At 50.1% G+C, this 25,614-nt stretch overlaps 1 protein-coding gene across 8 annotated transcripts in view; it reads left to right on the top strand.

Moving 5' to 3' along the window:
- The first annotated feature begins 14,788 nt into the window (after positions 1-14,788).
- Positions 14,789-25,614, top strand: part of KMT5B (lysine methyltransferase 5B) — a 57,740-nt gene continuing 46,914 nt past the window's right edge. For 2 of the 8 annotated variants that reach the window (XM_027959787.3, XM_060404329.1), the window contains exon 1: positions 14,789-15,057. The gene's annotated coding sequence lies outside the window, so the exon portion shown is untranslated. Of the gene's footprint in view, positions 15,058-15,160; positions 15,346-15,736; positions 16,022-16,225; positions 16,943-25,614 lie in introns of those variants that run through there. The other 6 variants (XM_060404331.1, XM_060404330.1, XM_060404335.1 and 3 more) reach the window with 6 other exon arrangements.

Raw genomic sequence — 25,614 nt, 5'->3', positions numbered from 1 at the left:
TAGTAGTTTGGATCTGCTAATCCTGAAGTCCTAATTTATCCCCTTGACAACCATGCGTGTTGCGTGTTTGTTTTCCATGTCTGTGAGTCTATTTCTGTTTTGTTTATAAGTTCGTTTGTATCATAGTTTAGATTTCACATATGAGCGATGCCATAGGATCTTTCTTTCTCTGTCTGATTTATTTCACTCAGTATAATAAGTCTAGGTTCATCACGCCTCGTTTTTATGGCTGAATAATGTTCCATTGTGTGGATGGACCATGGTTTCCTTATCCTGTCATCTCATGAGGGACATCTGGGTCACTTCCTTTTGAGGTGATCATGAATAATGCTGCTATACACATTTATGTGCAGATTTTTATGTGGACAAACATTCTCACCTTGGGTAAGAACCAGGGAGCGCAGATGCTGGCCCGTGTGGTGAGACTGCGTCTAGTCTCGTCAGAGGCCACTGATGTGTCTTGCAAAGTGGCTGCGCCCCTGTGCGTTCCCACCAGCAGTGGCCGAGAGTTCCTGCTGCTTTGTATTTGTATAGAATTTGGCATCATCGATGTTTAGGATTTTAGCCATTCTGGTCAGTGTAGGCGATATCTTGTTAATTGTTTTAGCTTGCAATTCCCTAATGACGCAGGATGTTGGGAACTTGCCTCTTCTATTTTCTGAGTAAGACATGTAGGACTCATACGATTTCTTCCTTAAATGTCCACGAGAACTGTCCAGTGAAACCATCTGGACCTGGAGATGGTTTGTGTGTGCGTGTTTGTGTGTCTGTGAAGGGTTTTCATAATGAATTCTTTTACTCAGACAGTGGGCAGATCAAAATGTAATTTCTTATTTAATCAGTGGTAGTATTTTTGTTTTTTTAAGAAAAATGCTCATTTTATGGGGTGGGAAGTGGGAGGGAGGTTTAAGAGGGAAGGGACATATGTATACCTGTGGCTGACTCATGTTGATGTCTGGCAGAAACCAACACAATATTGTAAAGCAATTATCCTTCAATTAAAAATAAATACATTTAAAAAATAATAATAAAAAAGAAATATGCCCATTTTCCATCACTTATCGAATTTATTAAAGTTGTTCATAATATATATGTATATGAATTGCATCCCAGATAAACTTAAAATGCTTGTAATTCAATAATAAGACAAAAAATCAGTTTAAAAATTGGCAAAAGATTGGAAAAGACACTTTGCTAAAGGAAGATATACAAGTGGACAATAAGCATGTGAAAAAACACTCAGCATCATTGGTCTTCAGAGAAATGCAAATTATAGCCGCAGTGGGGTACTAGCGCACACTCCTTGGAATGACTAAACTGAAGAAGACCAACAGGTCAAATATTGGTGAGGACGTGGAGCAAACAGAACTGTCACACTTTCCTGGTGGAAACGTGAAATGGTGCAACCACTTTGGGAAAGATTTATCTGGCAGGGTCTTGTAGTTAAACATACACCTACACTTGACCCCACCACTTCTACTCCCAGAGATTTACCCAGTAGATATGAAAATATTTGTCCACAAAAAGACTTGTACGCAAATGTTCATAGTAGTTCTATTCATAATAACCCCAAACTTGAAACTAGCTATTGGTTCTATGGGGCTTCCCTGGTGGTTCAGATGGTAAAGAATCTGCCTGCAATGCAGGAGCCCCCCGGTTCGATTCCTGGGTTGGGAAGATCCCCTGGAGGAGGGCATAGCGACCCACTCCAGTACTCTTGCCTGGAAAATCCCATGAACGGAGGAGCCTGGTGGGCTGCAGTCCATGGGGTCGCACAGAGTCGGACACGACTGAGGTGACTTAGCAGCAGCAGCAGCAGCAGCTCACCCCAAATTGCAATTCCTCTGCTGTTCCCACATAAACTTGTTTGCTGGTAAAATAACTGGTTACCTTGTTTTGAAAGGTCCACAATATGTTCATGCAGTTGATAGTCACTATTAGTGGATTCTGTATTTGCAAATTAACCTCAAGCTAAAATGTATTTGCAACCCTAAAATTGATACTTGGGGTGCTTTTGTGCTCACTCATGGACACACACACACACAGACAGGTGACAATATTGAGTTGCTAGAACTGAAGTCAGACTTGGTGATGCCCCTCCTCCTTGTTCCTGCTCTCGTACTGTAAATAACTGTCCTTTTCACCGTCTATTTAGTGCCTGATGCTGTCATCTTTGTGCTTTTTCTTGGTGACTTTGCTATTTAAAATGACCACCAGGCATAGTGCTGAAGAACTGTCTGTGCGTCACAGAGAAATCACATGCGCTATATGAGCTTCCTTCACGCGTGCACTGTCATGCTGCTGGCCGTGGGGTTGGTGTCAATGAATTAGCAATATTAAATAAGGTCTCTTTAAACAGAAGTCAACCCTGCATACTCACTGGAAGGACTGATGCTGAAGCTGAAGCTCCAATACGTTAGCCACCTGATGCGAAGAGCCAACTCATTGGGAAAGACCCTGATGCTGGGAGAGATTGAGGGCAGGAGGAGAAGGGGACGACAGAGGATGAGATGGTTGGATGGCATCACCGACTCGATGGACATGAATTTGAGCAAGCTTCAGGAGATGGTGAAGGACAGGGAAGCCTGGTGTGCTGCAGTCCATGGGGTTGCAGCGAGTCTGACACGACTCAGCAGCTGAACAACAACCACCAATAAACTGCATGCTTTCACGTGTTTTCCTCTGAGGCTGTATCTGGGGGACCAAGCCTGAGACAGCTGGTACCAGACACTGTCCTAGAAAGTGGCCCCTCAGGATGGGATCCTTTGCCAACCAGAAGGTCACCAGGTGCCCACTGCTGAGGGGCGTGGGCTGGTGGTGTCTCGGGCCCACTGTAAGCCCTCAGGCTGAGACTCACATGTTGGGGGAACTGGGCCCAGGTGGAAGGGGGCGCTGGCCTGAGAAGCTGAGTGATACAGACGCCAAAGGAACTCCCAGGACAGCAGAAACGATCGGTGGGGCTGGACTGAGGCAGAGCCCTGGAGGAGGGGACCATCAGCCCTGCAGCCAAGGACTGACCTTGGGGCATGTGTGAGCCAAGAGGCCCCACAAAAGCTATATAGCACCCCATCTTCTACGGTCAGAGGGCAGAACGTGCCAAAAAGCGAGGCCCTGGATCTGGTGGTCAGAGTGTCCTTCTGCCAGAGGAGGTAGAATTCACAGTCCCCACACTGACTGCAGCGCCGGGACTTGGAATGACTAGCATGAGCAGGGACGGCGCCACGCTCCAGATCAGGGCGCACTGGCGGTCGCAGCTCTGCCGCTAGGACTATGTGACCTCGGGGAGGTCACTCTGAGCCCTTTAGTTTTCTCATCTGTAAGCTAGGGTCACAGTGGTCACTACTAGAGCCTTGCCCAGTGCATAGCACAAAACCGGATGTAGCACAAAACAGATATTCAGTAAACAGGGCTCTGGTGTTTGTTTTCCATTTAAACAATTAAATTAATTGCTCCTTGGGAAAAAGCTATGACCAGCCTAGACAGCATATTAAAAAGCAGAGACATTACTTTATCAACAAAGGTCCATCTAGTAAGAGCTATGGTTTTACCAGCAGTCACGTATGGATGTGAGAGTTGGACTATCAAGAAAGCTGAGGACCGAAGAATCGATGCTTTTGAACTGTGGTGTTGGAGAAGACTCTTGAGAGTCCCTTGGACTGCAAGGAGATCCAACCAGTCCATCCTAAAGGAAATTAGTCCTGAATATTCATTGGAAGGACTGATGCTGAAGCTGAAACTCTAATACTTTGGCCACCTGATGGGAAGAACCAACTCATTGGAAAAGACTCTGATGCTGAAAAAGATTGAAGGCAGGAGGAGAAGGGGAAGACAGAGGATGAGATTGTTGGATGGCATCACTGACATGATGGACATGAGTTTGAGTAAACTCCAGGAGTTGGTGATGGACAGGGAGGCTTGGCGTGCTGCAGTCCATGGGGTCACAGAGAATCAGACACGACTGAGTGACTGAACTGAACTGAAAGTTTATATTTTATATCAGAGTATCACCGATTAACAATGTTGTGACAGTTTCAGGCGGACAGCGAAGGGACTCAGCCACACATACACATGTATCCCTTCTCCCTCAAACTCCCCTGCCATCCAGGCTGCCGCACAGCATTGAGCGGAGTTCCCTGCTGGTGGCAGTGTTTCTTTAACCAAAGTGAAATACAGGGAACAGAACACAGTGCATCCATGCTGTTAGGCCACCATCACCACCATCCACCTCTGAACCTCTTCATCCTCCCAAGCTGGAACTCCGTCCCCACTAAACAGTCACGCCCCCTCCCCCGACCCCCCGCAATCCCTGGTAAACCACCATCCTGTTAGTACTTCCTGTCCTTACGCTTTTGACTACTCTAGGTACCTCTTGTTGGAGAAGGCAATGGCACCCGACTCCAGTACTCCTGCCTGGAAAATCCCATGGACGGAGGAGCCTGGTGGGCTGTGGTCCATGGGGTCGGGAAGAGTCGGAAAGGACTGAGCGACTTCCCTTTCACTTTTCACTTTCATGCATTGGAGAAGGAAATGGCAACCCACTCCAGTGTTCTTGCCTGGAGAATCCCAGGCATGGCAGAGCCTGGTGGGTTCCCGTCTATGGGGTCACACAGAGTCGGACATGACTGAAGTGACTTAGCAGCAGCAGCAGCAGGTACCTCTTGTAAGTGGAATCACGCAGTATTTGTCCTTTTGTGACTGGCTTATTTTACTTAGCATAATTCAAGGTTCACCCACATTGTATCCAGTGTCAATGTTCCCTTTGGTAGGAGAACCAAGTGGCAACCAGCTCCAGTATTCTTGTCTGGGAAAACCACGGACAGAGGAGACTGGCAGGGGTCCATGGGGTCGCAGAAGAGTCAGACAGGACTTGGCGGCTAAACAACACAAGGTATACAATACATAGTTGAATAAATCAAAACCTGGGCTTATAAGGAGCATTTTTCAACCGCAGTCACTGGTTGCTGATGAGGTTACATGAGCTCAATGTAGACCTCGTACTGTGCCTGCATCCTAGCCCCAGTTGAACAAGAGTCGGGTACCGGGGAGTGTTTTCTGGGAAGGTCTGATAATCTCCACTGTATCTGAAAGGACGGTGTTCCGCTTGTCATCTTTTTAATTATTTTTATCAAAGTATAGTTCATGTCCCATATTATGTAAGTTGCAGGTATACAATGCAGTGATCCACAGTTTTTAAGGCTTACGGTCCTTTAGAGTTATAATAAAATATTAGCTCTAAAAAAAGAATTCCCTTCTTTGCCAAGGCTGGAGAATATGCCACTGCATGGAGGGACCACGTTTTCCCCATTGATTCATCCATCCGTGGACACTTGGGTTGCTTCCATGTTTTGGGTGTTGTGAATGATACTGCTATGAACACGGATGAATGGCTTTATTATTTTAATTGAACAAGCCCTTAAGTTATATTCTATCATTGGAAGAAGCTCTGTTCCCAGGTGGAATGGAGAGGCAGGGGTCAGGAGGGGTCAGAGGCTGAGGTCAGCTGCCTCAGCGCCCAGACAGGACGGGGGTAGCCGCCGATGTCCCAGTCACCGCCCTGTGCCCATGGCTTTGCCTGCGTCATCCCTGGGACGTGTGCATGTGTTCTGAGTCATATCAGTTGTGTCCGACTCTTTGCGACCCCCTGGACTGTAGCCCACCAGGCTCCTCCAACCATAATATTCTCCAGGCAAGACTACTGGAGTGTGTTGCCATACCCTCCTCCAGAGGATCTTCCCGACCCAGGGATCCAACCCAGGTCTCCTGCATTGCAGATGGATTCTTTACTGTCTAAGCCGCCAGGGAAATCCATATAGTACCGTGCTGTAATAAGTTTATAATACACAAATAATTCATATATAAAAAACAAACACTAAAAACACTTCTAATCTTACAGTATAGCACCTTGAAAAGCACAGTGGAACGGTACAACAGCTGGCATACAGAGGCTGGCATCGAGTGAAGAGGCCAGGAGACTGACTGGGGGAGGGAGAGGAGGTGGGAGATGGCAGAGCTGAAGGCTGGTCAGCGACAGGAGATGGAGGGCGAGCTGCGGTGTCGGTCACACCTGGCGCTGATGGAACGTATGTACACATCTTTCTTTCTTTTTTTTTTTGTACACGTCTTTCAAAGTTTGCAACTTAAAGGCTCGTGTGTAGGGGACTTGCTGTACCACAACAAAGCAACTCACATGAGTTTTTGGCTTCCTGGTGCATATAAAATTTATGTTTACACGATTCTATACTCTTCTAAGTATGAAATATCATTATCTTAAACGACTGTACATACCTTGATTAAAAAATGCTTTCTTGCTAAACAATGCTGAAATGATGACCATAGTCATATCAAAGGCCACTGATCACAGATTACTGTTAACAAATGTACCAAAAGTTTTGCGGTACGGCCATAAATGCCAAAATGTGACGCAGGGACACAGAGTGAGCAGAAGCTGTTGGAAGAATGGCACCAGTAGGCTTGCTGGACACAGGGTTATCAGAAATCTGCGATTTGTATAAAAGCTCCATATAACCTCCCCTGTTCAGACTTCCGTGTGGTTTGTCTCCCACTGGTACCTAGCCGTAGACAAGGGCTCAAGTTTTGGTGTGGAGAAGGGATGCTCAAGGAATGCTGGATCAGATGCTAGGGCCAGCCTCATAGCTTTGGGTACCCATCGTGGGATTCAGGGGAGGGGCCGCTGCTTCGGCCACCATCAGCCCTCTGCTGGGGCTGCTCTTGTTGTGTGTGAGACTCCATTCCACTTGCCAAAGGGAGGAACTCCAGTTTGGCCGCTGCCCTCAGCAATGGAATGGAGAAATCAGAAAATGGTGCTAGGCTTGCTTCACGCCTGGAGGAACCGAGGACCCGGGTGAGCTGGGAGCCCCACGTCCTGGGCAGGGAGGGCAGGTGCAGGACAACATCTCCCCTGCTCAAGTTAGAACCGGTTAAGCAAAGCCAGGCAGACTCTGGAACAAGCAGGAAGGTCCCCACCTGGGCTGACTTCATTGTTGTTCAATCGCTAAGTTGTGTCCGACTACTTGAAACCCCATGGATTGCAGCACACCAGGCTTCCCTGTCCTTCGCTATCTTCCAGAGCTTGCTCAAACTCATGTCCATTGAGTTAGTGATGCCATCCAACCATCTCATCCTCTGTCGCCCCCTTTCCAATGGATTACCTGGATGGGTCTAAATCCAGCGAAAAATGTCTTAAGAGAAAGGACAGGGGGATTTGACACAGAGGAGAGAATATGGGAGGATGAGGGCAGAGGCTGAAGGGACAAGGCCAAGAGCCCAGGGACGCCTGGAGCCCCCAGAGTTGGCAGAGGCAGGAAGGATCCTTCCCGGAACCCCTGAAGGGATCGCAGCCTTGCCCACACCTTGATTTGGGACTTCTGACCTCCAAACTGGGAGAGAATAATTTCCTGTTGTTTTAAGCCACAGGAAACTTACACAAATGGGAAGACGGTCCCCTGCCTCTGGGCTGAGTCCTTTCCAGGTTGAATAACTCTTCTCTGCTTGATTTAAAGCCCTTTGTAAAGAGACGGACCCTGTGAAGAGCTTGAGCTGGGGTCAGGCTAGAAGGAGATCCCCATATCCAGGTCTCCCTCCAGAGGCTGGATGCAGGCTGCAGGGGGCTTGGATCACCGGGGTGTGGCCTCCTGTGTGTGGGAGGGACCATGCCTGTCCTGCTTCTGCGATCTGGGGGCTCCTTTGCCTTCACCCTTGGCAGCATCTATAGGTCCACTGGGCCTTCTCCTGGAAATTTTCATCTCTCCAGCAAATTCTCAGCAGTCTCTGAAACTCGCTGTCCCAAACTGGGCTCCACCATAGCCCAAGGTTGCCAGAATGTCCAGTCTCCTGAAGGTCCGCCCCACCCCTAGGCCTGGGCATGGCACGGGCAAGGCCTGGGGTCCTGCGTGCGGACTGTGTGTCTGTGGACAGTAGGGTCAAAGGAAATGAAGATTCTGAGTCTTTGTGGCCCACGCTTTATGTTGTTCACAGAGGTGTGGGGGTAGATACATGTTTTTAGTCTTTGATTAAACAGCAGGAATGATCCCACAGAGAGACAGTCGAAGCCCCTCATTTCCCCCTTGATGAGTGTTCCCTCCGCCATCCTAAGGCCTTCTTGGACACATTGGGGCCCCCAACTCTGAAGCCAGGGTCTCCACACCGAATGCCAGGGCCGGGGCCCCAGTCATCTTGTCGGCCTGACCACCCAGGCTGGAAATCAACTCTACCTTTGAGTCAGGAAACACCACCCTCAGGGATTCGCCAGGGGACAAGCCAACAGCCCAAAGTGGACCTATGGAATATGAGAAGGGACTCTCCGATGTGGTGATGGAGCAGAGAACTGACTCCGAGTGCAGCTCATATGTCCTGGCCCGAGAAGACCGGGGTCCACTTAAAACTGGCTGGAGGCTCCCAGTTCTGGGCAGGTCTGACGGCATCTGGGGCGGCCCGAGGGCCGGCAGCCTGGAAACTCTCCTGGTGGTGGAAGAAAGAGCAGCACCCCCCACCCCACCACCACCCCTTTAAGCATCACCCAGCAAGAGCCAGCTCTAACAAGGCAGATGGCAGAGCAGGAATCTTCAGGTTCCTCACCTGCACCTGGAACCTGGATTGTGCACTTTGAACCTGGGTCATTCCTAGAAGCAATGGTTGTGGAAGAGCCAAGGAACAACTGTTTTGCAAAGTTTGCTCAACCACAAGTCTTGGAAGAACTGGAGAGGGCTTCATTGAGCAGTAGGCCAGTTCAGTTCACTCTTTTCCCAGGTTGTTCCTCTCTTGTTTGAGGGTATAACTGACCTTCAGTAATTTGTACAGAACTCACACTTAAACTGTACATACCCAGGTAGCCAGCCTTGGATATAGGATGTTTCCATGATATCAGAAAGTTCTCTGTGTCCCTACCTAGTCAATACCACCTGCCAGGAGGCAAACGATGCTTCAGATTTCTATCCCCATAGATGAGTTTCTTTCTCTCCTAGGACATCACTTGTGTGAAACTAAGCAATTTACAAATTGGTTTGTAGCTCTATGGTTTCTAGCTTCTTTTATCTCAGCATAATGGTTTTGAAATTCATCCTTGTTGCGGCTCACTCATTATGATTTCTGATTAGTATTTTATCACATAGCTAGACCACACTTTATCCATTCTTTTGTTGGTTAGCATTTGCATTGTTTCCAGTTCGGGGCTTTTATAAATAAAGCTGCCATAAATATCTTTGGAGGGAGAGAAAAGAGAGACAGGGGAAGAAATGGGAACATAGATTATAATTACATGTTGGAGAAGACTCTTGAGAGGTTATAACTACGTGTTGGAGAAGACTCTTGAGAGTCCCTTGGACTGCAAGGAGATCCAACCAGTCCATCCTAAAGGAGATCAGTCCTGGGTGTTCATTGGAAGGACGGATGTTGAAGCTGAGGCTCCAATCCTTTGGCCACCTGATGCGAAGAGCTGACTCATTTGAAAAGACCCTGATGCTGGGAAAGATTGAGGGCAGGAGGAGAAGGGGATGACAGAGGATGAGATGGTTGGATGGCATCACCGACTCAATGGACATGAATTTGGATAAACTCTGGGAGTTGGTGATGGACAGGGAGGCCAAGTGTGCTGCAGTCCATGGGGTCGCAAAGAGTCAGACACGACTGAGTGACTGAACTGAACTGAACAGGAGCCCGTCAATCCATACTGATACAATATATATTAATACACTGAAAGTTTGATGAGAATCAGATGTTTATATCCTCCCAAAGTTCATCTCCACAGAGTACTTATTACAAAGAATCTTCAGGCTCTCCACAAGTGACTTTCCCATGGAGAAGCCTGGCACACACCCCTTAATCAAGGGACCCAAGTGAGCATCATCAGTTGCGGGTCAAATTGAAATGCTTTGCCACCTGAGAGGATGCAGTGACAGAAACAGCCTCACTCAGACATTCCCACCCAAGGTACCTGACCTTAATCTAATCACAGAGAGCTGTCAGAAAAAAAGCTAAAGCGAGGGACAGACTACACAATAATCTAACCTTCATGACTGCCCAAACCACACAATTAAAGGGAAGGGTGAGGAGCTGCTCCATGTGGAGGAAGCTGAAGCACCACAACCAAGGTAACTGGGGGCTCTGGGCAAGCTCCCTTGCTATAAAGGACATTACCAGGGTCATTGGGAAAACTTGAGTCCGGTGTAGCGATGAAACAGCACCCACCCATCCGTGTAAATGTCTCAATAGTTATCACCTGGTTCTGTGGGGGCCCTCTAGCTGGAAAACACACCCAACTCTGCTCAGAAGTCTTGGAGCATCACGGCAGCAACTTACAGTTTAGGAAAGTGAAGTTTTTGTGCTATGCTTGAAACCTTCCTGTAAGTTTGAAAGTATTGACTGATAATAAGAGGACGCTTTCCCTGCCCTTGAGGAAACCAGTTTTTCAGCAGCCACTGATCCTCTCTGTGTTTATCCCAGGTGTGTCTGAGAGGACAGGGGTGGCTATTTTATGTCTGGGTTCCTTTCTGGTGCTGGTGGGAACTGGAAAGAATACCAGCCCTCGGCATGGGGCTGTTTCTGGGACCCTGTGGGTTGTCTTAGGCAGGCACGAAGCCCAGGGCACTCCTGAGCTTGAAAGGCAGGGAAGTCTATGCGCGTGTAGGGGTGGGTGACGGAGAAACCTCCTTGACTGGAGCTTGAGCCTCAGAAACAGGAGAGTGGTTAGAAACTCACTTACAACTCCTTTTATCCCTGCAGCAACACCGGAAGGTTAGCATCGCCTTTTGTGAATTAAGCCTCCACACCAGGGCCCCAGGCGCTGTTCTAGATGTTGAGGACAGAGCAGTGAAAAAGGCAGACAAAGCCCCCCATCCTTAAATAACTCACAGCCTGGAAGAAAGAGGCGGTCATTAGATGCAATGAATAAGTGAAAGACACAGGACGCCAGGGAGGTTCCCCTGGTGGCTCAGATGGTAAGGAACCTGCCTGCAATGCAGGAAACTTGGGATCGGTCCCTGAGTCAGGAAGAGCCCTTTGGAGGAGGAAATGGCAACCCACTCCAGTATTCTTGCCTGGGAAATTCCATAGACAGGCTACAATCCATGGGGTCATAAAGAGCCAGACACGACAGAGCGACTAATGGACACACACAGGATGCTAGATGGTGGTATGTGCTAAGGAGAAAACCAACCAAACCAAACACAAAGGCCATTAAGAGAAAATAAAAGCTGGGTACTGGGCCTGAGAAAATGGGAACGGTCTCTCTCTGGGAAGTGGAATTTGGCGTGCATGTGTTTTCAGTTTTAACCTCACTTTATGCGAAATGCCTGTGAAACATCTAAGTGGTGGCGTCAGAAGTTTAGAAACGTGTAGGTGGGGACAGGAAGGTGGGCATCTTTGGTACATCAGCGGTTTTGAAGCTACAGAGGGGACTCCTTGGGCAGGATCAGGACTGGCACCTTTGCACAGGCGAGAGAACAGGCATGTAGACACGCTGCCTCACTGGGCCCAAATCGCTTGGCTGCTAGGTTGTGGAACTGAGATTCAGACCCAGGTCAGACATGCCAAGGCCCTAATCACAGCTGCCCTGGAGTCTTGCTGCTGTTGACTTGGCCTTGGGTGGGTCACTTGACCTTCTCTCCTCTACCAAAGCAGGACTGGGTAGTGGAGGGGCAAGCACGATGCACGAGGCGTTGCGATGCGCAGGCAGGTGGCTGAGGAGCCCGCAGCCGCCCAGACGGATCATTGGAATCACCCTGGGGATGTCCTCCGCCCTCTTCCCGCCACCCACTCTGCCACCTGCTCCCATCAAAGCAGCCCTGCCTTCCAGGCAGGGGTGGGGTCAGCAGGGGTAAAGGGGAGACAGGAGAGCAGAGTCTGAAAGCCAAGGTGTCGCTTTACATCGAGAAGCCACCTGCCACCCAGACTGGTATTCTGGGCTCAGCAGGACCTGTGGGCCCTCCCTGTGGGCACAGGATCCCAGCAAGCAAATCTTTGCCAGCCAGTGGCTGCGTGAATCTGGTATTTGAAGAAGGGATGTGGGAGAGGGATGCAGGTTTGGTGGGATCCAGCTGGGTCTCTGCAGTGCCCCCTGGGCCCTTCTGGGGGGATTGGAACAGATCCCGTGGCAGGGGTGCGGCTCCCAGGTCAGCTGCGGGCTGGGCTGGCACTCCTGGGCTTCCGGGGCTGGCCCAGGCTCCTTCCGCCAACTCAGTCTTTCTTTAGAGTTGTTAATATCTTTCTGTCTGTCCAGGACTGGTGGGGCCCCACCGCCTCTGTGGCTTAGCGCCTCCACTCGGGGCATCCAGAGGCTTCACGGTGTAAATGCCAGTGGCTCCTGTCACGTGGGGGGCTGGGCAGGTGCCTGGCCACACTACTTCCTGTCCCCCACCCCCCTCCTCTGCCAGCTGGCAGGAGGCAGCCTCCAGCTGGCCACGCTCACTGTGGGGAAGTCGAATTTCCAGTCTCCCCCAAGCAAAGCTACTCTGGGCTGTGGCCTCTGGACAGCTCAGAGAGCTCCAGCCCACCCTGAGGGCCTCTCAGCACAGGCTGGAAGAGCAGCCAGCAGCACAGGGGGGACAGGGAGGGGGTGGGGGGTGGAGACAGGCTCAGAAGTGGGGAGCCGGAGGGACTTGTGTCTGGGGTGACCCATCTGCCTCCCCTGCTCCCTGCAAGTCACCACCCGGAAAACTTGGCCTGGCGCTGGGCCAGAAGCGAATGGAGCCAGAGTCTTGGGAGTCTGGGGACTTGTCAGGGTCCGGATTTGGGTGTCAGCCACAGGAGGCGCCGTCGGGATGACTCTGGAAAGCTTCGAGTGGGGAAGACAGGGATGTTTGGGGCTGTGAAGGGCTGCCCGGGCATGGCTGGACTTGGGGCCTGGGCACCGAGACCCAGGGGGACCCTACCCACACAGGACTGTGGTGCCCCCTGGGCTTCTTCCTCCCTGGGCACCCAGGGAGGAGACAAGGTGGCAACGGCAGTCTCGGTGGGATGCGATTTGAGGATTTGGAGCCAGGAACTATGAAAATAATTGGAAAGTTTAGCCATAAATCAGAAGCTAATGAAACTGAAGCAATCATTCATTAGTTGTGCTAGCAGCGAGGAACGTGGCAAGGCAGCTTCTGATGTCAGAGACGCCCGAAGGCTTTCAGAGTGAAAGAGCAGAGCGTGCAGGGTCCCGAGCCGATCGGTTTCACCGGAGGGGTGGTGAGACCCCGCACAGCCCCATCCCCGCCCAATGGGCTTCCCCGGGAGGCAAGGTGAACGCAGTGGGAGGAGCGCTGGTGTTTAAGATCTAGTCACGCCTCCACCTCTGTTAGACTCCTGTCCTCAGCCAATCACTGTGCCTCAATTTCGCATCTGTGAAAGGGGATAATAAACGCTATGTCTGCCACTCAAGGTCAAGAGGGAGAGAAAATCAAGTAAGCAGTCGTGTTGGTGGTGGTTGTTTGGTGGACCACAGACTTTGTGGTCATCGACACTGTCCACGGAAGCCGCTTTTCTGGCATGCCTACTCTGTGCCAGGCCCTGGGAATGGCAGAAAACCAAGGAAGGCCCGGGGCTCTTCCTGGAATAAAAGGACCCGCCTGCTCAGCCTGCCTCCTCTCTGCAGGACCGAGCTGGGCTCTTTACCACCTCCTCCCCCACTCCGGCCCCAGGGCTTCTGCACTTCTCGGGCTCACCTTTCTCAACCACTCCCTTTTCCTTCCATACCCATATCCACTCTTCCGGGTGGCGGAGACGTTTAGGCACTAATACCGTGCCATCTGCCCGCTTGTGGCAACCTCAACTTCTTGGCCTCTGCGCTTTTTATCAGGATAAGGGCTCTGCTTCAAGCCCTGACTGATTGTGGAGGTCGCCTCACCTCTCGATGCCTCAGTCTCCCTACGTATAAAGTGGGAAAAAACGGTCCCCACCTCCTGGGAGTCGTTGTAAACCAGATAGGGCACCAAAGCTTGAGAATGGTGCCTGGTGTCCAGGAAAAGATGCTCCTCTCAGGATTGCTATTTTGCAGCCATTGTCATCAACCTCGCAGGCAGGATCCAGAGGGCGAGGCAGCGCGCCCGGCCCGTGGGAGCCTCTCAACAACTTCCCGACCAGCCTGAGACCCAGGAGGGGGCCCGCATCCTTGGGTACCGGCACTGCCCAACGAGGGAGTAAATCGGAAAACCCGTTTCTCCGAAAACCCGACGCACAGTAGGTGCTCAAGAAATGGCCGGCTGACGCTAGGAAGCTAGTGGCCGGGTTGATGCAGGCTCACGTCCCGCTTCCTCCCACACGAGGCGGTGGAACTCGGGCTGCCCACACGGTCTTGAAGGGTGTTATCTGCTCCCAAGGACACCCACTCCCACAACAAAGAGGCTCGCCTCCACGGGGGCCACCTCGTCTCGGCGCACCCGGGAGGCGCAGCGGGCGAGAAGCCTGCCCGTCCCCCACGGCTGACCCCCATCCTGACTCAGAAGCGGTCCCCGGTGGGTGCCGCTACGCCAGGGACTGAGGGTTGGAAGGCAGCCTCGCGAGACCCCGAGCGCACGGAGAGGCCTAAGGCCCAGGTAGCGCCCGAGGGGCGCGCGGCGACGCCGCCTCCAGCCGCAATTTAAAGGGCAGCGAGAGGCGGAGGGATCCTTTTCGACCGCTCAATACGAATCCCTCCGCTGCGAGCGAAGCGAAGCGACGACGGGCCTCGTCCTCTCAAAATTCGCTTTTTTGTTCCTCCGCCGCGGGAAGCAGCCGGCGGGGGAACTCATTTCTTTCTCGGGTTTCTCCGCCTCCCCCACCCCCACCCAACCCCCAGTCCCGTAAAAGCAACAGAGGCGGCCGAAGAGGCACGAGCTGAAGTGGTGTCCCTCCGCTCGGCCGAGGGTACTCCTTTTCGTGTCCTTCCACCGTTCCCGGGCGGCGTCCGAGCGGCTCACCGGGGGCGGCGACGCGTCTGCGGCGCGGACGGTGAGGCTCCGGGGCTATGAGGTGAGGGCGCCCGGGCACCGGAGACGGCACGCGCGGCGCCAGGACCCGGGGCGCGGAGTCGCCAGGCCAGCGGCTGCCTCCGGGATTCCCTGAGGCCGCGCGCGAGGCGAGGTGAGGCCCGCGGCGCGGGGGCGCGGGGGGCGCGGCGCGGTGGGGGCGGGGGGCTCCGGCCGCGGCTGGGACTCATTTCCCGACAGCGGATGGAGCGGGCGGTGCTGCGGCGGGGGCCGCCATCTTGGATTTTACTCTTCCCATTTTTCTGTGGAATTATTTTTGGTGATTAATTTTCTTGGGGGACGAGGAAGTGTCGCTGGGCAGAGCGGGGCCCCCCCCCAGCGGCGCAGCGGCGGGGCGGCGGGGCCTCGACGCGCCCCGAGGAGGAACGGGTAGCGCCCGGCGGTGAGCAGGGGGGCGGACGCCGGCGCGGGCGTGCGGGGGGCGGCGGGGCGCCGGACGCGGGCGGCGGGCTGGGGGCGGGCCGGCAGGAGCGCGGGGGGCGCCCGGCCGGGCCGGGGCTGGGGGGGCCGCAGCCGGGGCCGCGGGGGCGGTGGGGCCGGCGGGGGGAGGGGCGCGGCGGCGAGCGGGGGGCGCGGGCCCTGCAGTGGGCGCCGCGGCCGGAAGGGAGCGGTAGCGGCCGCCGGGCAGCGCCGGGCCGGCCCGCGGCCGCACGAGGGGAGCAGCCCCGCCGCTCGCGATTGGGGGACTCTGTTTTCCCTCTTCTCCAATGGGCAGCCGTGAACGGTCTCGCCCAATCTGCTGTCTCCGCCGCGCTCAACTTCGGGTTGTTTTTGTTTGGGCTGGAGCCTCACTCCTGGTCTCCTCCCGGGCCCGTCCTCCGCCCCGCTCCGTGCCTTCTCCTGACGGCGGCCCCGGCACCTTGGCCCGGGCTGGCTTCCCTGGCCCCGGGCTCCCCCCGCCCCGTGCGCTTCGGCCCGGTCCCCCTCGGTCTGTCGGCGTCTCGGGTCCCGAGGATACGGTCCCCTACATCCCCGGAGATGATGAGCCGCGTCAGCCCCGACTGTGCGAGTGGGGGAAACGCGAAGAAGGTTACAACTGGACCCGACTTGCTGGGACGGTATAGAAGCACTTGGGACCCAGAGAAAGTTACTCTTTGTCGGTTTGGGTTCGTTTGACCCAGTTTTGGAGCTCTGGCTTCCGACCCATTGAGTAGGGGAAACTTTTTAAAGAATACCGAGGAGGCGAACGTGTGTTCTTTGAAATTAAGTTTTTCAGAACTTGCCAAACGAAATTCTCTCTGGCGGCGGGTGGGGGGGGGGGGGGGAAGGATCTTTATTTAGAGTAGGACACAGAGGAATTGATTGGTTGTGATTGTGCTGCTTTTCATCAGGACCTTTTTCAGACGTAAAGCGTTTCGATACAAAGTACAGTGGAGCATGGCTTAATAAGATCATTAATGGAAACAGTTGCCAGCTGAAGCGCTTTTTTTCCTTCCCCCTTTGGTCTTTAATAGTAAGAACACGCCTATAACTTTTGGTGATTAATTGTCCAAGTGTAAGCATTGGCTTTATTTTTGGGGCTCCAAAATCACTGCAAATGGTGATTGCAGCCATGAAATTAAAAGACGCTTACTCCTTGGAAGGAAAGTTATGACCAACCTAGATAGCATATTCAAAAGCAGAGACATTACTTTGCTAACAAAGGTCCGTCTAAAGTCAACGCTATGGTTGTATGGATGTGAGAGTTGGACTGTGAAGAAAGCTGAGCGCCGAAGAATTGATGCTTTTGAACTGTGGTGTTGGAGAAGACTCTTGAGAGTCCCTTGGACTGCAAGGAGGTCCAGTCCATCCTAAAGGAGATCAGTCCTGGGTGTTCATTGGAAGGACTGATGTTAAAGCTGAAACGCCAATACTTTGGCCACCTCATGCGAAGAGTTGACTCATTGGAAAAGACCCTGATGCTGGGAGGGATTAAGGGCAGGAGGAGAAGGGGACGACGGACGATGAGATGGCTGGAGGGCATCACCGACTCGATGGACGTGAGTTTTTGTGAACTCCGGTAGTTGGTGATGGACAGGGAGGCTTGGAGTGCTGTGATTCATGGGCAAAGAGTCAGACAGAACTGAGCAACTGAACTGAACTGAAGCATTTTGAAGAAGGAAGGGGGAATCAGTTTTGCCTGAAATCATCACAGATAATTTGTACCTACCAGGAAATTGAAGAGTTACTTAGTATAGACACAAGTTTACTTTGTAGCCAAATGTTTACCCCTTCACCACAGGTGTGGTCCTGTCACTGTGGGGCTCTCTAGATTCCAAGATTAAAGTCCACAAACGCTTTGATCCCAGCTCATGTGGGAACTCAGGCCCTTTTTCCCGTTTCTAATCACTCAGCATTGTCTTCTAACGTCCGAGCTTGAGCCCCAGCAGTTTCCCCTTCTGCTGTCTTTTGATCATGTCTTGCCCAGCACTCCTGCACTCCAGACCCCAGAATGACACTCCTCAAAAAGGCCTCATGAGAGTGTGACCTTCTGGGTAACTCTTTCACACCACACAGAGCTCTTAACACAGGTGCCGAGACAGCCCTCAGGTTAGAAGGCACACCTCCTGTGTATTCCCTGAGCAGTTGTTACATTGAATTTGGTTATTTACCTGCCCATCCCATCTTTTTGGTAGCTTATTGAGTTATCTTCTCTGCTCAGAGCAGGTGCTCAATAGACACTTGATGAAAAATAGTAATTTATTAATAGAGCTTGGTGATTTATATGTAGTTCTTCAAAATACGTGCATTCTACTATTATTACAACGTTGTTGTCGTCAACAAAACCACTTAGTTTGAGACCGAAAGGAGTAATGGGGATATTTACGCTTCATTTTTTACCCATAAGTTTTGAAACTAAACTCAAAGCCATTTCCAAGTGCTGTCTTGCCTGTGTTTTCATTCGTCTTCTTGTGCACGCTGAAGTGCTTATGTTTTGAATTCTCCACACCGGAAGCAAATAGCAGTGGGCATTGTGGGGGTCTAGCGGAATATGCATGTGAAGGGAGTGGCTGCAGGTTGTTTGTGTCTTTGAGCTCTGAGCTTTGTGGGTGGGGCATGTTGGTTTACATGTTTTCCCTTGGGTCCTGTGTATCTGGGATTGAGTCTGGTTTCTGTTAGAGGGTCAGTTTGTGGCCTTGTAGGACATGAGCGTGTGGCCTGATTGTGTTGCAAAGCCATTTGTGTGTATAGCATGGTAGCAGCTCCCTGTCCACAGGAATGCCCTTCACACGGCTTAGGAAAGCAAATCCTTTCAGACAAATGCTGTCGATTCCGTTATCCTGTGCTGCCTGCCATGTATAAGCTTTACTTTCTCTCCTCTCATAAAACCCTTCTTTGGTGGGCAGGAGCTACAGGTCTCTGTCAGCCCTGGAACACTCTAATTGCTACGTTTTCCCCATTGTTAAAGGTAGGGACTGCGTGTCTTTGTTCCAGTGTGTATCTTAGTTCCACAGACACACTGAGGGAATGAAGAGAGCGTGGATAGCTGTGTCTCAGGTGGAGCTCTGTGCAGTAGAAATTTTATGTGTAAAGATGTAACTCGGTTTTTCGGCCTGATTTTTAGTTACTTTTTATTTGGAGGGAAAATGTATTTGCTGATGCGTCTTAGTGTAGGATATGGTTTTAATTGCAATAAAAAGCACACACTTAAATTCACTACTGTGTAAAGCTAGCCAGTGCACTTTAAATTGCAAGTATCAGGAGTTCTAACCATTAAACACAGTGATTTGAAAAGTAACTTTTTTTTGGATAGACTGTCAACTTTGAAATTTTAAAAAACATACTCTGAAGCTCTTAAGTATGCAATGTGAATTGAACCTTGTGGTTTCATGACCGAGCTCCATGGAACAAGCTGTACAAGAAAGGGTCCTAGTGAACAAGTCAGGAGTTCCACTGGGCTTAGGCAAGTTTCACAACTTTCTTTAAATTCTGTCAACTCTACATTCCATTCCCCCCAACCCCCCTCCAAAACAACACCCTTTACAAATCTGGTTTTATTTGAGTTCTTACTATAAGCCCTTTCCCTGTAATTTGGTGTTTCCTAGAAGATTAGACGGAGAAGGCAATGGCACCCCACTCCAGTACTCTTGCCTGGAAAATCCCATGGATGGAGGAGCCTGGTAGGCTGCAGTCCATGGGGTCGCTAAGGGTAGGACACGACTGAGCGACTTCACTTTCACTTTTCACTTTCATGCATTGGAGAAGGAAATGGCAACCCACTCCAGTGTTCTTGCCTGGAGAATCCCAGGGACGGGGGGGCGGGGGAGAGCCTGGTGGGCTGCCGTCTATGGGGTCGCACAGAGTCAGACACACCTGAAGTGACTTAGCAGCAGCAGATTAGAAGTGTTGGTTGAGAGGAAATGGTCATATTTAACCAATATCTTAACTCTGTATTTTTCTACTAATGTGATTGGAGTTTGTCTTTGTCCAAATCAGATTACAGAAAGTCTGAGTAACTTTTCACTTACAAATGTATCTTGTTTTATTCAACAGACATGTCCTCAAATTTTAGTCACGCACATCTTATTTAACTTGCTTTACAGGACTTTACTATTTTAAAAGTGTGGAATAGAATCCATCTGTACAGGAAAGACTCATTACTTTGTTTTTCTAAACCCACATTAATGTCTCGTTTAAAAATAAAAACACTTCTGTTTTGATCCCCATGTTGCTCAGAGGCAGTGGATATATTGTCTTTATATAGTTGGTGATGGAAGCAGAACTGTTTGCGTTAATTCTAAAATATTCTCACAGAATGGAAACAAAGTCACTGATTTCCATAGTCATTGATGCTCTGAATTATGTTTTGCTTCATGATTTTCCTCCCATTGGGTTGAAGGGCTCCTGGGGCCGCTGGAGGACTTTGGTCACTCTCTGCCTCTGTCTCCTGTGCAGCCACATTGGGGGCTGGCAGAGACGGACGCAGACGCAAGCACTGCATGGCCTTCTCTGAGGATGTGCATAATTTCGTAGTATAGCTAGACAAGACAGTCCCGGGGCTGGATGAAGGGCCACTGGAGTAAGAATCGATACCTGCGTTCCAGTCTGCTCCTCCTTGTTTGTTTAAAGCATTGATGGAGCCAAGCCTTAGTTTCTTCATCTGTGAAATAGCTTAACATTAATCTCTGACACCACTTGCAATTCTAAAGTATACTCTGTTGCACTTAATCACCACCCATTTTCTCACTTCTAAGAGCTAACTTAGTCACTTTGCCATCTCTCCAATTGGTTTACATAGTCTTTCCTCCTTATTTTGAAATATTATTAAGTTGATGGTACAGCTTACGATCAGGCTTCCCTGGTGGCCCAGTGGTAAAGAATCCTCCTGCAGTGCAGGAGATGCAGGTTCAATTCCTGGGTCAGGAAGATCCCCTAGACAAGGAAGTGGCAATCCATTCCAGTATTCTTGCCAGGAAAATCCCACGAGGAGCTTGGTGAGCTACAGTCCATGGGGTTGCAAAGAGTCGGACATGGCTCAACGAGGGCACGCACAGCTTACAGTCAGTCGGGTTTTAGAATTTGGAGACGGGGATCCCAGAAGTTTGATTCTTAAGGTCTGTATGGCTCCCACCTCTCTGTGGCTCCTATTTGTCAATTGCATTTCTGCAGGATGTCCTATTTTCTGTATTATGAGAGCACACAGAGAAAAGAGCAAGTGATAAGCCTCTTTGTGGGTGATGCACATGTGACTCCAGTCTGGAAGTAGTCCTCCCAGACTTAAGCCAGGACGCTCGAGTTCTAGACCCAGGCTTACTGTTTAAGGCACCTTGACTTGAGGAAGGCAACTTCATTCTGAGCTTCAGCCATCTCATTTGTAGTGATAATACCTGCCTCACCTAGCTCATAGTGTTGCCAATCTGGGGAACCCTTGTTAGGTTCCCCAGATTGAAACAAACAGCTGACTTGGGCGTCTTTATAGGAGCACCAGGTCTGTAGATCTCTGTGACACTAGGATTGCCTCTCAGGTCTAAGGCAGAAGAGCCCTTCAGGTGAAGGTCATTCTGCTTCTGTTCTGCTCTCTTCTGCCTGCTCATCAGATACCTGGCTTTCTCAGGCTTCCCTTTGGTTTTGCAAAGGTCCCCCACTCCATAGTTGCCTTGTGCAGTTTCCCGAAAGCTGAAACTCTCGTGCGCCCTCTAGTGTTTCCTGGATGCAAGCAGTATTCCAGCACCACGAACAGTGCCTAGTGGCTCCGGGTAGTTTCTTGGTGAATACTGGATTGAGTTGATTCTCGGTCTGCAGAATGAGTCATTTTGTCTGTCTCATTTTTAACAAGGTTGGAATAGCTGATACAGTTTAACCTCTGAAGAGTATTTTCAGGAAAAGCCCTTATGTTGCATGTTGTGAAGGGATATGTATATTTGGCAAGAAAACCAACTTTCTGTTAGGAAGATGGAACCCCCTCCCCCCACCCACCTGCTGAAGAGTAAAGGGGGCTGATCCTTCAGCCAGTAGACGCTGGAGCTAGAGAGGCCAGATACAAACCCGCTTCTCCCTTCCCCTCGAAAAAGAGACAGAAAGACACCTCATTCAGAGGAGGATTTAGACCAAGCCAGTTGCCTCAGAAAACATTTGTTTCTGGGTGTAAATAGACACCGGAGTGTCTTTGATCCAGAGAGGTGATTGGGCCTCTGTATTCGCGCTGTTTGGTGTCTCCTTCGTGATCCTCCAGTTGGAGGTTTGCCCCACGTTAGTCTCCCCTGTATCCTGCTTGTCTCCTTTATCGCTCTTACCAGAGCTTACCGTCTCATACCTGCTTGTCTCTCATCTCATACTGCACGCTGAGCTCTGTGAGACCAGGAGCCATGTCTGTTTTGTTTTAGGGTCTTCCTCATCACCTATGAGGCAGAATACGTTTAAAATTTTGTTTGAGTCAGGCTTACATTGCTTTCTTGTATGGTCAAGAGTGTATATGTAGTCTTTTAAGGTGGCTTTTTGTTTTTTTTCTCATTCTCTTAAGGCTTCCTCTTATTTGTGAAATGAGGGTGATAATAGTCATATAAGTTATTGTATATTTTTAATGTTTTATGTTACAAATTGTGTTGTAGAATTTACTATTTTATGTTTGTGAATATTAAAGACCTATTGTATATTGAAGGTACTGTGGTAGGGATAAATGATACGATATATATGAAGTTATTGGCACAGTTGTTGGATCATAGTGCGAGCAGCCAGGTGGCCCCTGTGGCGCTCGGCTCCCCGCTCGTGTCTGAGCGGACGCTCGCTCAGCTGTGTGTCGGGCACCGGTGCGCACTGAGCAGCCCACACCCCCAAACACTGTGAGTTGGGTGCTCCTGTGCAAAGCCTGTCTGCCTCTCAGGATGCCAGTGTGTGCTTCTGGCTTCTTGTCTTTTCACTCCACTTTCATTTCAGTGGCCGTGATAAAGCTCAGAAAGTCTTCTTTCTGGTGTCATGTGTTGGTAGCGTATTACTTTGTCGAGAAGTGGCAAGTCTGTGGCCTAGACAGCGTTGAATTGCTCGCCGAGCTGCAGGCTCCTGACGCGCTGCCACCCGGCCGCGTCCAGCTCTCTGCGGCCCCGTGGACTGTGGCCCGCCAGGCTCCTGTGTGCATGGGATCCCTTCAGACCAGAAAACAGGAGTGCGGCACCGTTGATTACTCTGTTCACAGCCGCTTCTCTCCTGAGTTTCAGCATCTTAGAATGCTGGGTACTGCTCCTCCCTCAAATTTAGCAAGTCCAGACTTTCTCATCTTTCCTGCGAATGTGTTCCTTCTTCAGTCCCTAATGCAGTTAATGGCCATCTTGCAGTCTCCCCAGCTAAAACTTGTGTCCCAACTAGAGACCTCTGACGTGAGTTCCCTTCTGTCCCTCAGCGCCCGTATCTGATTTCTCACTAAGTCTTGCCAAGCTTGTATTTGAAACATGAAACCTTTCCTCTCTTCCCATCTACTGCTACTCTTCGTTGCATTTAATTCTTTTAAGCGGTCTCTCTGCCCCCAGTCACATGCCTTTCCACTAGTGGGATACTTCTGTGAGTATAGTTGAGCATATTCTCTAGTCTTTCATCTGTATAACTGGGGGGGGGGGGAATAAAGTACCTACTTTACGGGGCATGACAGTTACATGATAAAGTTAATTTATTTAGGAAGCACTAGGTGAAAGGGAGGTCTTCCCTGGTGGCTCAGTGGTAAAGAATCCACCTGCCAACACAGGAGACGGGATTTGATCCCTGGGTTGGGAAGATCCCCCGGAGAAGGAAATGGCAACCCACTCCAGCATTCTTGCCTAGGAAATCCCATGGACGGAGTCCGGCTGGCCACAGCCCATGGGGTCACAAAGAGTTGGACACAACTTAGGGACGAAACAGCAGCAAGTGGATGGAGGGACTATTATTGTTCTAAGAAATGGAGTTGTAGTAAGGAAGATGATGTTTTATCGGATATACAGCAAAGTATGTGTATTCTGTTGTATCAAAACATCTAGTTCCTCTGACTGTTAACATGTGAGGTATATTCAGTGATGTTTAATAATACATTGGTGCCGGAAGTCACACTCCTCCTTTTCAGGAGCAGTAGGAAAAGCAGAGCTGATCTCAACTCTATCATAAATGAGCACCTTGCTCCTTTTTATTTTCTTGAAACTTTGTACTTTTTCTAATGGGTGAGGTGGTGTGATTTTTATTTTTTTTCTTGTGGGGATTATGGTAGGATGAGGAACGGGGAACTTTTATTTGATGCTTGAAAAAGTTTTGTGAATGTATATCAGCATGCCTGGTCTTCTCTGTTTCTTCCTTAGTTACATGAAAAGAGGAGATACTTGGAGACCTTTATTGTATTAGCAGTTTCTGCTCATTTAATCCTTGTGCTGGACTTCTCTTCCTTTTACTAATGAGACATTAGCGAGGTTGGGTGACTTCTCCATGGTCACATTGCTGGAGAGTAATGAATGGAGCCAGGGTGGGCCCCGGGTGCTCTGCGCCCTCCCGAGCCACAGCCCGCCCCGGGGTGTGCGCTGCCCTCTGCCCAGTCTGCCACCCAGCAGACTCAGTCTTGGGCCAAGACTCGGATTCAGCCCAGGATTCACGTTTTTTATTTTTCTCACCCTTGTCTTTGCCCATAAGAATTGATGATTCTTTGTTCTACTTCCTTCAGAGCTTCTCGGGAACTGTGGACTGTGCTTACAGGGTCTTGCCACTAGGTGTCATCTGTTGACAGAAGAGTAAAATGCAGTTTGGGTCCCAGAGAGGAGGGTAACAAAGGAAGCGTCCTTGATTTTGTTTATGGACACTCCTAGGTGAGCAGGTGGAGCAAATGTGGAGAAATAGGGAAGGAGATTGGGGCAGAACTTCCCTCGGCAACCACATCAGCTAAAACCTTTATTTTAGAGATAGCTGCCAAGACAGTTGGAGGCACAAATCTTTCTTACATAGAATCCTTTGTTGTGATACATACTGGCGTACTTATGGTGTACGTAAATAAGGTGCTTTGAAGCAGAATTTTCTGTAATGAGGAGTTTTACATGCTCAGCTGTAGATCAGTGTAAGTGTTGTAAACATCTGATTGTAGACCTACCAGTGGTGGCTCTTTTGCTGTTTAAAATGGTCTGCTAAATGAAAAATTTAACAGTTTTAATTTTCACCTCTTGTTGTAAACATACATAAATATGTAATGTTCAGTATGATGCTTCTAAGGAAGGTCTTGGTTAACAGTGCATGAGTAATTCGATGTTTAGTTGAGACACCAGTTGTATCTTCACAATCCATACAGCTCTCTCTGTAGCTATGTTGATACCTGCAGTTGAAGGGGGAAATGATTCTTAAAAATGTATTTTAACAACTGTTTAAAGGTGCTTAACATCTCCTCTAATGTGTTGGAATTTCATGCCTTTCTGGAGTCTAGCTGGAATGTATGTACACTTCGGTTTACCTTTTCATGGTCTCCATATTGCTTTCCTGGGTGTGCTGAAAAATACCACAGAGGTGGTGGCTTGTAACAGCAGACTCATCTTCTCTCACAGCTCCAGTGGACCGGAGTTAGGGGCTGGGCGGGGCTCCCTCCAGAAGCTCTGAGAGAGCCTTGTTCTTGGCCTCCCCCAGAGTCTGGTGTCCGTGCGTTCCTTTGCTTGTGGCTGCCTCTCTCCAGTCTTTTCGTCATCTTCTCAAAGTGTGTGTGGTGTCTAATCTCCCTCTGCCCTTCCCTTTTAAGATCACTTGTGATGACATTTACGGCCCACCAGGATAATCTCTTTCATCTCAAAAATCTGATTTAATCATATCTCCAAAGACCTCTTTGCTTGTAAACTAACATTCACAGGTTCCAGATTAAGACATGATAGCTATCTTTGGCAACCATTTTCCAGCCTCCTTTCGAGAAGTTATTGCAGCCAGTAACCTGGTTCCATTCCTGGGTTGGGAAGATCCCCTGGAGAAGGGAACGGCTACCCACTCCAGTGTTTTTGCCCAGAGAGTCCCATGGACAGAGGAGCCTGGTGGGCTACAGTCCATGGGGTCACAAAGAGTCGAACACGACTGAGCGACTTTGACTCCACCAGCAGGATTAGTGACGCCATCTCTAGCTATCCTTTTATCCTGACCGGGTGGCTGGAGTATTATTGTGCATTGGTGGGGAACTGCTGTCTTCAGGCACCATCCTCTTGCTGGTCTGAGTGGGGTTTCGCCTCCTGAGACTGCTTGAGAAAGCTGTTGAGTTGAC

Source organism: Ovis aries, chromosome 21 (assembly GCF_016772045.2).
Source record: "Ovis aries strain OAR_USU_Benz2616 breed Rambouillet chromosome 21, ARS-UI_Ramb_v3.0, whole genome shotgun sequence".
Taxonomy (NCBI): Eukaryota; Metazoa; Chordata; class Mammalia; order Artiodactyla; family Bovidae; genus Ovis; species Ovis aries.
The sequence above is the reverse complement of the archived record's forward strand: the minus strand, read 5'-3'. Positions and strand labels throughout refer to the sequence as shown.